This window comes from Seriola aureovittata, chromosome 5 (genome assembly GCF_021018895.1).
Source record: "Seriola aureovittata isolate HTS-2021-v1 ecotype China chromosome 5, ASM2101889v1, whole genome shotgun sequence".
In the NCBI taxonomy this organism is placed as follows: domain Eukaryota; kingdom Metazoa; phylum Chordata; class Actinopteri; order Carangiformes; family Carangidae; genus Seriola; species Seriola aureovittata.
In genome coordinates this window covers 17,853,449-17,869,178 of record NC_079368.1, presented here as the reverse complement: position 1 = coordinate 17,869,178, position 15,730 = coordinate 17,853,449, and the positions used below count along the sequence as shown (strand labels likewise).

At 42.4% G+C, this 15,730-nt stretch overlaps 1 long non-coding RNA gene across 1 annotated transcript; it reads right to left on the bottom strand.

Moving 5' to 3' along the window:
• Nucleotides 1-1,727: 1,727 nt before the first annotated feature.
• On the bottom strand, nt 1,728-15,327 carry LOC130169102 (uncharacterized). The gene is made up of 4 exons (XR_008827794.1): nt 15,221-15,327; nt 12,232-12,305; nt 3,524-3,572; nt 1,728-1,996 (listed from the first exon to the last, which is right to left on the bottom strand). It is a non-coding gene; the product is annotated as an uncharacterized LOC130169102 (long non-coding RNA).
• Between the last annotated feature and the right edge of the window lie 403 nt (nt 15,328-15,730).

The following is a 15,730-nucleotide window of genomic DNA, read 5'->3' as shown; positions in this document are numbered from 1 at the left end:
CTCTCATTTCCCTCGTCCGCTGAAGAGAATTAATCTGGAATATCACTTGTGAATATGAGAATCTACCGTTTCTGAGTGTGGGTGATAAACAGCAGCCTCCTTCAGTGAAATCTATCAAACTCACTGATGCTAACTGCTGTATAAATCTAACCTGGAAATAAAATGAAAGTGATGGATCACTTTAAAGTAACAAGGAAAACTTGCCCAACTCAACAGACACTCATTCATTCTTTAACCGCTCCATCGCATCCATTAAATACATAAGCTATTTTCTGATTATTACCTTTTTTTCTCCTTGTGGTTTTGTTCCCTCTGTAACTTAAAAAGTAAAAACAAATGAACTTGTTGGAAATCAGTGGTGGCAGACGTCAGGCTGCAGTTCACTCTGCGTCCTGTGGAGGTCACTCTGTACCTGCTGTGGACGTGAAGGCAACAGCAGAGCAGCAGAAGGCCACCCGACGACCACGAGCTGCTTAAAGATAAAACAACATTAAACTGATGAATCTAATGTGTCTGTCAGTGAGGAGGAGACACCGACTGTACAGTATGTGGCCACTTAGGGCCTAATTATAAATATTATTATGATCATTAGAATTAATATTTCAAAGTGATTCTGCTCATTTTTATTCACCTCTTCACCTCGTCTGATATAAATATTAAAAACAGATTGTGTCATGCAAGCATTTGTAATTTTGCGTGTATTTTAAAAACTTGATTTTATTTATTTATTTATTTTTTGCAATTTCTTTTAATTTATAGCCCCACTTTTATTTTGTTTTATGTGCTATTTTTTTATTTATTCATTTTTGCATTTTTTGCCATTAATAGTAGAGAGCTGACAGATAAAAGGGGAATGACATGTAACAAATGTAGGAGTCAAACCGGAGATATTACAGTAACATGGTCAATATATTAAAGCCCATATGCCACACAGATTCCCTCTATGTCTGTGTTTTATAATTTGACTTATTCTGCACCGTTTTTACATTTAAAAGCAAATAAAATAAGACCAGACTCACAGAAACAACATCCACCTCTGTGTGCATAAGCAGCTTAGTGACTCACAGTTGTTACTTGCTGTTTCACCGTGTGGCTGCAACAAAAGACTCGCAGCTGCAGAGCAATGAATTTTAGAGACGAGACTGAGAGGAAGGAGAAAAAAAATAAAAAATGAAGCCTCTACTTCCCTCTAAAGACAGCAGGTGGCGCTATGGTATCTCTGTCTACCTCTTCCATAGAGATGTCAACTCCCTGCATGAGCTTAAGTGTATGACACCCCAAAACTGGCTCCTGCATCAGGCCAATAATAAATAACACACCAATTGGGGGCCGTTTCAACGGGTATGATTTATTAAAAGTTGGTGCATTAGATGGGAGCAATAATTGAAGTTATGATTAAGGAAATGACAGGATTGGGGCCCGCGCATGATAAAAAATGGATGCGTGGATGGACACACACACAAGCAGATAGATCCCGTTTGATAAATAAATCACAGTTGGATTAAACTAAATTGAGATACAGGACGAGCCTGTCTGTAAGCAGGGTTTAAAAAAAAAAAAAAAAATTACCATTTGCTCCAAACCTGCCGCCAGGAAGCTCTGACGCTGGTGGCATGTTGCTCTGAGGGTCATCATTGTCATCACATGCAGTCCAGTATGAAGATGGATGCTGCCTGATCCCATCAAGATAATAGGTTTCATGTCTCCTGGCGTTAGGGGAGGGGGGAGGAGGGGGAGGGAGGAAGGTGGTCGGTAGGACTGAGCAGATCTCTGCTGATGATTTCTTTTGTCCCCCCCCCACACAGCCCACATCTCTGCAGGCATCTCGACCCTGTGAGTCTACAGCACATGCTGCCACACACAGGGAACATTTCAGTGCAAAGTGAATACCTCAGACGTTACAGATGTGTCCTCAGGTCGGAGGCAGAGAGGAGAGTTTGGGTTTTTCCAGCCAAGACAAAAGAGAGTCCACATGCAGAAGGGTTTTTTTCTGTCTCTATAATGGAGAGTAAGAGAGAGAGAGAGACACACACACACACACACACACACACACACACACACACACACACACACACACACACACACACACACACACACACACACACACACACACAGATCACCTCAGGACAGGTCATGTTGAATCCAAATGTGGTCATTTCTGACTTTGTTTTGTTTTTTCATTCCAGGATGTACGTGACGTCAATATGTCCATTAAATTCACTTTTTTACACTCCACTTCTTTTCTTCTTTCTCTTTAGTGTCGTTGCAGCTTTTGTCCTCAGGTTTTGAGAAAGACAAAAAACGTTTGCAGAAGCACTCGTCGTGCAGATTACTTTCTTACAGATTACTCAGTAAGCAACACTATTATATTGTAGCTAGTCTGCAGTTGGTGGTGCAGATAAACACTCACAGCTCAGGATATACAGACTCCTATATAGGTGGTGAAATATTATGTGTGGATTTAATGCTTGGCAATGTAAATGAAAAGTAACACACAAACACAAACGGATATATTTTCATCTAAAACTGTAGGAAAGTGAGAACACAATAAAATTCTAAACGAAAAATGAAAATACTCAAGTGAAAGTCTCTAAGAAATTATACTTGGAAGTCCAGCTCTTAAGTTAGCTTCCCGCTTTGCAATCAAATATCTTAACTTTCCCTGTCATTTGAGACACAAACAGGATTTGAATCTAATAGAATTCACATATGCGCTGATCTTTGCTCCTCTGTATGTTTACGGCAGCCATATTAATTCTGTACGAAAACCATTTTGCTTAAAGAGGAACGCCACTGATTTTGTTTTGTACTTCTACAAAGTCCCAGAGATGAAAACGTTCCTCTCTTCCGTGGTTTGTGGTGAAACTCCAAAAAGCCTGGATCCTTTTCCAGAGATCAACTCGCCCATGTCTTTTTAAAAAAATCTACATTTCTCATTTGTCCTCCATTAAAAAAATAAACTTCCTCAGTTAATGACGTCTGCTCAGCTGCTGCGGACAGCGACGGTTCAGTTTTCATCACGTGACCGTGGAATTTCTGGTCATGTGATAACAGGTGGTCCACATCGCATCAGTGACTATGAGCAAACGCCACCAGAAGAGGAAGGCCATGCGGTGTGGCTGAAAGCTGCTACTTCCAGGCGAAACTGAATATTTCAGCTTGTTTGAAATGCAAAAGTATTATTAGTAAATTGGATAAAAAAAAAAAAGGATACTAGATATTGTGTAGTGTGCTCCGCTGCCCAAACACACCCTGCTCTGTGACTCACCTAAAATATGAGGGTGGGGGGGAGTGGAGGGTGGGTGGGTGGGTGGGGGGTGAGTGGGCAGGGCATGGAGGGGAGTGGATGTCTCAAGGTCGAAGGCAGAGCGGCAGATTGGGGTGGAAGCAAACTAATGAGTTTTTCCGTTCCCTCCCTGCCCCGGACCGGTGGCATCACCTCGCTGTCCTGTCAATCCCCCCCCCCCCCCCCCCCCCCCGCCTCCCCCAATCTACCGATCAACCGACCAACCAACCAACCAACCGTCTTCTTCTTCTTCTTCCCCTGCCATCGTTCTCTCTTCCCACCTTCACTGCAGAGAGCAGAAAAAAAGAAACAGGAAAAAAACTGTTTATTTCTGAACAGGCCTCTTAATCTATTTGGACTGGGCGTAATAGGACATTTGCATGGCGAGCACAGCGAGGTGTCAGCGATAACCACGGGGTTGTGACATCCCCCCCGAAATATGCTGAGCTTTCGCTAACCTCTCATCAAACACGCTGATCTTTATGGACTGTATCATATTGTGCCGTAATGTGCTTTATTGTCCACAGAATAAGCTTTTCTTAAAGGTAATTGGAAAGCGGGAAATGGCCGCTATCGGCGGACTTTTTAAATACATTATTCCTGAAATGTGGCTTGTGTAATGACCCTGTCGGTGTAAAACGTGAGATTTATCTTGGCAGCAGAAATTGATCCATTTCACCTTTGTCTAATGGAAATTTTTATCAAGGATTATCTGTTTATGTAAATGAGCGTGGCCCCTGGAACGGAGGGGATAAAAGGAAGTCTGGAGGGGGGGGGGGCAGTTAATCTAGGGCCTCTTGACGTGTCAGTCTGGACATAATGCATACAGGATTCATCTCTGTGGGGGTGGTGTGAGAATGTGTGTGTGTGTGTGTGTGTGTGTGTGTGTGTGTTCCTCTGCTTCTATCTCTGTGAGAACCGGGTTGACTTGCAGACCTTCACAGTGAAGATGTTTTTGGATGGTCCTCACTTCTTTACAGGACTCTTTAAGGGACTGGACTTGGGTCCATGCCGATGTTTACAGATCACTTCAAGCGGAGACTTTAACATCACGGAAAAATGTCAGTGAACGACGGAGAACCAGACCTCAGCACGTCTAAACAAATCGTCAACCGACCGACCGACTAATCACAGAGCTGTCCTTTTTCTCCATATGATGACACACAGATCCCTCACTGTGTCATGTGCCGGCCTAACATCCTGTTTAAACTGTGCCGTCACATGATGGAAGTACAGTGCAGATCTCATTTCGTGGGACCTTTAAGGTTAGGATTAGCATTTAAGGAATAAAAAGTCAGGGATGTGTGTGTGTGTGTGTGTGTGTGTGTGTGTGTAGGTCTTCATTCCAAAGATCAACAAGTCCTCAGGATGAAGACACACACACAGGAAGTAAAACAGGAAGATAAGGGGAGTGTGTGGTCATAGTAAATCCAATATGTATATTTTACTGGTTATGTTTCAGACAAATAAAAAGCTGTTAATCAGGAGATAAAAAGACACAAACCACAACATGCAACCTCCTTAACAACGTCGTCTCTCAGACTGAGGAGGACCAACAATGTCCCAGCTCTTCTGGCTTTAACACAGAGGGAAACCCCTGGGTGTCACCTGCCATAAACACTATAGTAAGTTGTTTTCAAGGCTGTTGTTTTACTGGTTGAGCACAGTCACAAATATTATGTCTTTTTTGAAGGTGACAAAAAGTTGTTTCTGTAGCGGTTCTGACCTGGAGACTTAAAGATGCTATGAGAAGTTTAAAATATAATAAAAATCTAATCGATCCTTAAACGCAGTATTTCGTTGTGGAGAAAAAACGGATTACAAGAAAACTCCACAGGGTGCCTTTAAATGAAAACTGTGAGATGCAAATTTAGTCGCCATCGGTGCCGCTCATTGTCACAGTTGCTGCACATACTGTTCTTCAGTTTGAATATGAAATACATTTTTGAAAAACACACCCTAACCATTTCGCTGTGCTGGTTTCTGGAAGGTTAAAACACCTGTAAACATCCTGTGCACGGACACTTAAACATGTCCTGCAGATTAAACACTTAAACACACTTAAATGATCCGATGTTGTAAACTAGGAAATGAGTTTGAACTACGTCCTGCTGCAGACACTTACCTCCAAAGCCAAAGATTAAAATGTGTTTCAAACGTTTGTCACAGTAATTAAAGATATTTCATGTATTGAAATATGAGAGAACGTCACCTAAATATTAGGCTTTGAACGTCCAAAACAAAAGCTGCACTGAGCTTGTGTTACTATTATTTCTGTCCCCATAATGTCTATTTATCACAGAGGCTCTTAACATATTTCCATATCATAAAACTTTTCACAGACAGCTCTGTTATGAGCGGCATTATACAGTAACTCAGACATTTGGACATGTCAGCTGCAGAATAGATGGCACATTTTGGATCAGCGACTGCACAGCATGAAAAATGAATGAATAGCGTGGAAGCTGTGTGTAGTGGCGGTGGCGCTGTAGTCACTCAGAGGAAGGGCTGTAAAGATTGACAAGGCCCTCCTCGCTTGTGTTTTCATTGCAGCCGACGCTTTTGATGTTTTATGGGAGAGGCCTCGCCTTGTTGCTGGTGTCTTTGGCGTGACAGCAGTGCGACGGTCTTGAAATACAGCCGGTGGGGGGGATTCTCCACGGAGGGCAGCAAATGGAGCTTCACCGGGAGCCGGCGGTTCCCCGTTGGCCCCCGCTGTCATCTGCCATCCTGACAGGCAGACAGAGCGCGAGATAGAGAGGGGAGAGTCAGCCAGGGCTAAGTGACAGACACGCCAATGTGACCCAATCCACCAGAGGGAAGGCTTCATGACTGTCTTAAACGCCCCGATGTTCTCAGAGGCCAGAGACAGAGAAGACCTGCTGGAAGCCCCGGCTAACCTCAGCCTGCGGCCCCCCCACTCCTCCCTCCTTCGCTGGTCAAACAGTGACCATGATGCATCACAGCGGCCATAGTTCAGCTACGGCCGGCTGAGGGGAGGGAGCAGACGAACAGAGAGACACTGTGATGCAGAGGATGATGCATGGCAAGGTTTACGATCACACACACACACAGAGGAAACCTCTACAGCCACAGCCGGGTTTTACTCAATTCAGCCATTTATCAACCTGGTGGTCATTTTCTTACACTTGCCTTCAAACCTTTTTGGGGACACAGAAACATTGCAGCTTTGCACTTCATTAGGATGAGAAACGTGAACAAGTAGATGATGAAACAGGTTTTAAACAAGCCCATGAACTATACTGTATAAAAGGTGAAAGCACCTGAACTGTGTGTACACTTGTCTGACGGAACAAAGAACTTACTGAAGCGCATACTGCAGTGGGTACGGTCGTAAGTTGAAGCAGGAAGTAGTTCAGCAAAATCTGCCTGATGTTCACAATAAATGGTTTGGACAAAAAAAAATATAACATCCACCTTTCAAATAAGAAGGTTTTTGAAATCACAGTTTATTACAATAGGATTGTCTCATTGTTTGTGTTGCTTATTATACCAGACTACCTTCCAGCAACATTGCTCCATGGATACATGAGTCAATCAGAAGAAAAAGAAAACTGCAATGATGGAGCTTTACAAAACAATAAACGTCATTGTAAAACCATAGGTAACAAGCAAACAAAAAAAGCAAAAACTCACCCTACAGTACAATGGCTGCTGTGAAAGAGCAGAAGCTGTTTGGTCATGAGGGTTATAAGGTCGACGAAACTCAGAAAGTCTGAGTGAATGTGAATGTGATTAAAACCAAATCCGTGTGGCTGGAAACAAGTCGGAGCAGTGGTTTGGTTGATCTGGCTCTGACCTCTGTGTTTCGGGAACATGTCACGTGACTTTGATGCCTGGTAGCTGCCACCAAACTCCTCTGATTGTTGCCTGTTAAACTGAAGCGATCCCCGGTCTGTTGAGCACCAGCGCATGAAAGGTAGTTTGTGAAAGAGGGAAGTGTGTTTCTCTGACACAGTGAGTTATTCGTTACAATAGAGCTGGAACGATTAGTTGATGAATCGATTAGTCAGGGGGCAGAAAATTAACTGGCAGCAAATCTAATAATTGATTGAATCGTTTTTTCAAAGCAAAAATGCCAAAAGTGAACTTGTTCACACTCCCCCCTCCTCGTGTGAGGGTTTCCTGTTTTTCTTTATGATATATCTTTATCTTTATATCTTATATCTTAGATATTTGAAGATGTCACCCTGGGCTCTGGGAAGATTTTCTGACAGTTCATATATCAAAACAGTTGTTAGTCGCAGCCCTACTTTTGAAATCTTCAGCTGGTCAGCGGTCTCCTGTGTGACTTTGCTGCAGCCTGAACCCTTCAGGTGATCACCTGCGAGGACCAGAGCCGCCTGCGTCAGTAACTCTTAGCGTCTCCCGCCCTGACCCGCCAATGGCGATCCACCGGTGGGACGTCTGTGAGCTGTTCTGCCTCTGTAATTGCGGGGAAGTGCTTTTCCAGCCGGTTCAGTCCTGTATCCGTCCCTGAGAGACACAAGTGGAGACCACTTCATCCTCTGCCTGGCACTTCTGGGACTTTTCACTTTTTAAAGAACCCACAGTGCCGAGGTCAGCCGTCAGCTCCAGCTTCTCACTGCATTTCCCAGAGCAGAACCAAAGCACCTATGAGGCCACTGAACCCTCAAATACTCCCCATTCCCTCCATCCATGACTCCTGGTATACTGGGACCTATGTGTAATTAAAAGGGGCTTTAAATTGCCCCCAAGCATTAAAAATGGATCCTGTTGGCAGCAAATGGAGCATCTCGCTCCTCATCTGCCGCCATCTTGTCTGGTCCTTTAGGGCTGGAGGCCCAGACAGATGCTCCTCCAGGAGGCGAGGGAGATTTGTTTGTGCCTCAGGAGGAAGTGGATGTCTGTGACCGGCTGGAGCCTTTTTTTTTTGAGGATCGTTGAAGGCATTAAGTCAGAGTATTGTTGCTGGGAGATGAAACAGCGGTCCAAAAAAAAAAACGGCAGGTCGTTTGTCAACACAAACTTTATTTAAAAAAAATATTAATAGTAGTGTTTATTTAAGCAGGTAGCCCCATCAAGGTCAAGACAGTTAGCTATTGTTATCTGTAGATGTTGTTGTGTACCTGCCATTACTGAGACAGTTTGATGAGTTTAACGATTCTTCTCTACTCATGACACTTGATACCATTCAGAGTGTTACAGATAAATATAGATAATAGATAAATAGCTTATTGATGAACTTAAAAGAAACTGTCTCAAGAATGAATGGATTTCACTGATTTTACACATTGTCTTGTCCCTTTTATTTCCTCTTTTCCCTTATATAACACACCTTGCACCAATGTTTTTAAAGGTGTTACATAAGCAGTGTTTGCTTTTCTGATGGGACTTTTAAGCTGTCTTTGTTTTTTGTTTTTTAGATAAAGCTGCTTGAATATGATCTTGTATAAAGTAAGGAACCATGCTAGACCTTAAAATGTAAAAGACCTTGAAGAATTAGGGGACCTTTAAACTGAAACCACAGGGAGCCCCAGAAGGTTCCCTGAGGAACACCATCACAATAACTAAAGGCAGTTTTTGAGATATCGTTTATGTTGTGGAACTCGATATGTAACTTGTAAGACCTCTCGTTGTGAACCTTCACTTTCTACAGTGTGTCTTTGTTGATCATCCACATCAGGCCCAAACAGGAAGACACAGAAATGAAGCGCGCTCCCTCTCCACCAATGAGGAGCAGCTGCTTGTGTCCTCGTCCCAGGAAGGCTAACCATATGAGCCCCGGCGTTTTCCCTCCACACTTATTACATTACCATGAGCTTAGCGGTGAGGGCACCACTGCATCATAGACACGGCTATTACTTTGAGTGTATTCAGGGTGTCTAACTCTGTGTGTGCATGTGTGTGTGTGGGGAGGAGGAGGCCCCTGACTCCTTGGCAACCCCCTCACCCACCTCTCTCTCTCTACACACACACACACACACACTCTCTCCAACCTCTTGCACCCGGTGTCAGAGCCTTCTCCTGTCAGTAATTTGTTGCTAATCAGCTGTCAGCTCAGAAGCGATGATGAGGTGATCATCGTGGGCGGTGGAAGGTAATGGCCTTAAAAGTCACAGAGTCAATGTCAATGGGATCACTCGGATTCAATCAGGGGCGGCCCGATGAAGGATGGCGCCCGCTGACATTACCACTCATTTTGAGCCCAAGCATCTGGGCCCTAGTAAATAACCATCAGTGGGTGGGTCCGGGGGACAGGTCATTAGCCCTGAGAAAAATAAATATCTCCTCTCTTGTGAAGGCTGCAAGTCATTTAGCACAGACTAGGAAATTTCACTCTAGATTAAGTATGATGAGCCAATATCAGTCAGAGGAGAGGCCATACTGAGCGGGGGGCCCTGATGAGACACAGGGAAAATTTATACGCAGGCCTCTGCAAATGTAATATGATTTTAAAGGCGAGGAAGTGTGTTGGCACAGGACTGGAAGGAGGGACAGGGCCACTTGAAACTGGAGTTTGAATGATGAGGGTTTCTGAACGCTGATGTCTTTAGATTGAAGCTGCTGATCGCTGATACTTTCTGCTGATATTCTGCATTTTCAAATTTACCCAATTTAGTGGCAAATATTATATAAGATGTGTAGTTGCCTGTAGATTTATATTCATGTCAGGGTGGGGAAACCTCCTAAACACCATAACATTTCTGGGTTAAAAAAAAACAAAACAATTTCAAAAATAAAGAGATGGAAACTAAAAATTTAAAGGACTTTAAAGGACTAGAGCATCCATTCATTTCGTGGCAGCTTTTATTGTCTTTGTACAAGTAGGACTAAGTCTACAGCCCTCTGAAGACAGAGGATTAGAGTAAAATAAAGACGAGCAAAAGGTTTCAAAACATCACCAGATTTGACATAATATGAAAAAATAATATTTTGATGTATAAAAGTGAGTCAAGAAATGTTTCTAATCTGAAATTATATCCAAAAAATATCCAAAATAAATAATAAAACATCTCTACTCGCCTTTGTGTCTCTGTCATCTTGCCTAACTGCTTTAAGAGGTCAAAAGTCAACTAACCAGTGGCCCTGACAGGCGAAGAACATTTAGCTGTTGCCCAATTGAAGGAGGTTTTTAAATTGTCCAATTAATGCCAATGGTTAATTAAAAGTACGGACTCAGCTCTGAGGACACTACTGAGTTCTTACACCACAAAATCAGACTTGGAAAATGTTATTTCTTTCTTTTTAGGGAGGCATGAAAATAGTAGAGATGTGAAATGAAGTCAGCAGCCAGACTCAAACAGGGACATTGTGATTACATGGTCAATTATTTGTCAATAATAATAAATAAAATTTGTTGATTGCTGCCTTTCTAAAGCAAAGAGTTTCATGAGTCTAAAATTGCACCTTTTTAAGTTTTATTGTCTTTTCAAAAAATGCAAGATTAAAGTGCAATGCAATGATTCCACAAGTATATGAGTAAAAGTTAATTAAATTAAGACTTCTTTAAAATCAGCTTTTAAAAATGTGTTTTCGCTAATACTCCTCTGTTGAAATATTTTGTTAGATGGAGCCAAAACCAACAGAAATCAGGAAAAAGTTCAGTTACATTTAGTCACATATTTGACTTATGTTAACACCTTACTCACTGTTGTTGGTTTTGGGGCTCCATACATCTTCGCTGTGATCCAAACTCATCCATTTTGTTGAGATACATGAGAGTGCTGGGTTATAAAACTAATTTGGTTTCACTGTGTAGTGTTGAAGGATGGTATTAACCTAATCTACGGTATGAACAAAGGACAAATGAAGGAGAATTTTTATTATGTGCTATCCTTTCATTCACCGCGTCATGTTTCAGACTACAGAAGAAGGAGACTCTCCCTGGCATCCCCTCTTATATAAGTCATGCACACACTTCATCCAACTTGACTAATGTAAAGCCTTGATGATGCACAAATGACCCTGGTGGTTTTGAACTGTCATCAATCCAATTAATAGGAGATGGCTCTGAATCCATTACAGCAAATATAATACAAACATTATTATATTAACCTCCAAATCTAGTCTAATTCTATCAACATAATTAATTTAATCCATTTGCAAAGTGCCGGTTAATATGAATAATTAATATCAACACTTAAATATTAAATATTCATATTTGTTCATGTATCTCCATTGTGTTGAAGTGCCGCAGGAGCTGCTCTCCGTCAGCTGTGGATAAATGAGAGTGTACATGACTGTACTCTCAAGAAAAATGACGGCATCGGTCATTTCAGCCTTAAAATAATGTGTTTATGTTGAAGGGAGAACGCCCTCTAGTGGTGGCAGGAATTTGGAAGTGAAGTAGGAGTAGTGGGAAGTAGTGTATTTGTGTTGTGGCCTTTGCATTGTGTTGACCCGTCTAGGCCACCGTATTATTGTGTCTCTATTTGATGAGACAGTGAAGACTGACGGGACTTGTGATTGGCTGACTTGTTTTGTGAGGGATCTAATAACAAATATAAGCAGATTTCAGGTAAAACACTCAGAGAAACCAGATCCTGCAAGGTTCGATGGTAGGTCCAGGTGGGCGGGGCTTGGGGGGAGCGTGTCTGTGGGCGGTGACATCACAAAGTTACAGAAGTCCTGACGGCTGGTTTTAAGGCTAGGTTTCAGAATATAGGCTGTGTGCATTTCTCTGAGCACTTTGATACTTTCACAGTATTAATATAGAACCTAGACCTGATCTATAATCAAACTACACATTGACATCTACCTTTACACAGTATGGGACCTTTAAAACTACCATAATTTAACCAGTGGTTTTACTTTGGCAACAGAGATTTTCAACAGTCGCTGATAGTGGCGTCAGATCATAAAAACGTCTCTATGTGTCGATTCCCGTGTGGTCTAAAATAGTGTTTCTGGGATAAAACTGAGGCCACGTCCATCATTATCACATCAATGGTTCGACCTACCCGTGAAACGGTGACTCCCGGGTTGCTGCATCGAATGCCTCGGTCACATCCCTGTTGAATCCTTGTGTGTTTGCCTGAAAGAGAGAGAAAAAAAACCCACTCGTGATCACACCCGAGCCAGATCCATGAGAAGTGGTTGAAGGCTCTGAAAGCTCATACAGTAAGTGGACCCTTGAGCTTAGTTAGCTTTGTTAAATACATTGTTCCCATGCAGACACTGTACTGTAAACCATGATATCGTCATGTCAAGATCATCATCATTATATATATATATATATATATATATTATATATATATATATATATATATATATTTATTCACTCTAATCACACATAACAAATATCAGGAAACAGGAAAACAGGGTAAATCCATCAAAACATTCACACAAAGAACTTTCTAAATCCATTTTCAGTCAAACTCTGGAGTATTTCCACACAGAGACTGACCACTGACTTTCACAGAGCCCCCCCCCCCCCCCCCCCCCCCCTTCACCTCCTGGGTCCTGTCCATATATCTCCCCCCGTTCTCTCGCCTGATGCCCAGCACTCAGCAACTCTTGGCGAGGCATCATTAGGTATAATGTACTTCCCCTCTCTCTCTCACAGGGATATTTTGGAGTGGGGCGAGCGAGCTGACCTTACTGAAGGGCTCAGGCAGCGCTGCCAACTCCCTCTCTCTCTCTCTCTCTCTCTCTCTCTCTCTGTGCCCCTCACACCAAACATGTGTTTGATGGTCACACATGGCAACATAGTGATTTAGTGTCCGACTGCAATGTTACAGCTACTGATAAAGAAAATGTTGTAACTCTTCTGCTTGAATTTGAAAAACCCAAATCTGCTTCATTTTGCTCTTCTCGTGACTTTCAAATCAAACCATGACATCATAACCAAGCACATATGACACTTTTGGTCATTGTGTCATTAACAGCAATAGATCGGATCCGTCAATAACGGAACAACAGCTGATTGACAGATGGTCTCTGTCACCGAAACATCTGCATCTGATTGGACAAATGGGTCGCTTGCTGCCCTCAGGTTTGTTTCAGGTGTTAAAACTTAAAAAAATTACAGCTGTTGTGACTTGTTTTCCCCCCTCCACCTGTACTGACAGAGGGTATCATGTGTTGTGAGACGAATTTGGGACGTGGAATACATTTTTTCTTACCTGACTTAACTATGAAACAACTGAAGCACGCTTAATTTCAGATATTTAACACCTAGTATTTGTTCACAAGGTTTGGGAGTTGAGAAATGCTGAACTGGTCAGTCAGTTCAAAGTCAAAATATGACACACGTTCTGTTTTCAGAGCTTAAAAAGGAGAGAGAATATTTGACTTATATTCACCAGCTGACCAGAAATACAACTAACACTTTTGCTAAGACTGTCTTCCTGTAAAAAAAAAAGAAAAAAGAATGCACAAGCAGCATTACGACTCAAGATTACATTTTACAATGAGGCGACCTCCAGTGGTCGTGGTAGTCATGACAACAACAAAAGAGGAAGTCAGGTGACGTAGTCGAGCGAGTGAGAAAAGTGATAGGAGGAAGTTGGAGTAGAAGTTTTTTGTATCCACGAACATGATCTTTTCCCAAAACTAATCGAGTAGTTTTTGTGCTTAGACTGATCCGCAACCATTGTTTGTGTTTATGTTTATTATTGTTACCGTGACGACAAAAGGCTGGTACACACGCCACTGGTGCAAGCCTGTGGGTCATATGTAGAGACAAACAAAGGTCTGAGACCACCTGAATCTTTGACTTTTGGACCCCACTGTATATTGTCATTTTAAATTGAGGCCTTGTTGGTTTTGTCTTATGCGTTTTTATGAGGTAGTAATATATCAATGTTGTGTTCTCAGTTTGTTCTGCTGCTCACAAGTGGCCAAAAAAGAAGTATCTAGGTATTCTAGCTTGCTAGCTAGCATGCTAACATTTATTGCTATGATAAAAACGAATTCTACTTTATATTTCATATTCATATTTTGACCAGCTCCTTCTTTGAGAGTTACCAGTCAAGTAGTTCAGTTGTTCTCTGAAAAAGTTTGGTTATTTGCCTCCAACCATCCAAACCTAACACAAACAATGAGATTTTATTTTTGTCGGCTCCACAGCAGCGTTGCTATAGTTATAAATAACAGTCTGACCTACTAAAAGTTCTGGTGATTTATTCTTGCAACGCCCACAAATAAACAAGTACCCTCCTCTCAGCACTCATCGCCCTGTCCAGTGACAGAAGCAGGTGCTGGGTCCAGGTGGGCCTGCCACCACACGAGGCTGACACGGGCCAGGCCAGGAGTCCACCAGGGCTGATATCACACCTTCAACACTGCAAAACCTGTTGCCAAGCTCCCTTCAACAAAACACATGAAACACATATACTGACTGAGCGTTTTAAAAAGGCAAACGGGAAAGGTGTGCATTTGTGGATGAGCTGATTGCTATGGCGAAATGATAAACTAGAGGGATAAATTAGCCCCAAGTTTGCATCTGATTCTGTATGTGTGTGTATGTGTGTGTGTGTGTGTGTGTGTGTGTGTGTCTGTGGTGGAGCTGATGAACCCCGCCTGGAAGACGATCATTAGTGAGTCAAATACCAGCACAAATGGCCGCCCGCGATAATGGCTGACATTCATCTATGTCTGAGTCTTGTCCAACTCGCCGCTAAACGCTCACACAACCAGGGAGCTGAAGTCTGACAAGTAAAAAAAAAAAAAAAAAAAAAAAAACTTTGTAGAGGAAAGAGACTGAAAACTCCTGTGTCAGTTTATACACATTTACATTTAGCATTTACAGTGAGTGGATCAACCCTAAACGACTTAGTAGCGGAATATAACAAGCGAATAAGGACGGACAGCGTCGAGATTTGAGGTGCAGCGTTCTGAAAATAGATTTAACGAAAATCGTCCTCTCGCCATAGAACAACCATGTATGATGAAGCAGTGCAAGGGAAGGAAATAAAAAAGCTTGTTGCGTAACATTTTAACACTCACCCACTTTGGTGTGATCAATCAGGCGCCCGTGCACAGTCCATCCCTCTGCCCCCCCATCTGTTATTGCAAGTGCTGTCCATATAACAGGCGCCTGTCAATTTCGCCTGCTTTTTATTGACTCATCCTCTGAGCCACGGAGGGGTTTCGATCACAATTATCATTTTTTATGAATACATTTTCATGAATATATTAGCGTCCTCCCCACCACCGGCACACAGCACACATACACATTTGGTGGAGTGTTGTTTTCTCACAGTTAATCAGTGGCCAGATAAATCAGAGGCCATATTTGCAGTCCATCTGCTGGGAAGGTGCAGTGGGCTCCAGACGCCATTCAAACATGCTGGACAATAACAGGAAGTGGAAAGACAGCACGCAGACGTTGAAGGCATCACACTTCACTGTTCACTATGTTCTGTCAATACAGATGTCTGGCCAAGAGGACTCTTTTTTTTTTTCTGGAACAGAACTACAAAGAACTTTGTTGGTTCTGTCTGCTGCAACTTGTGA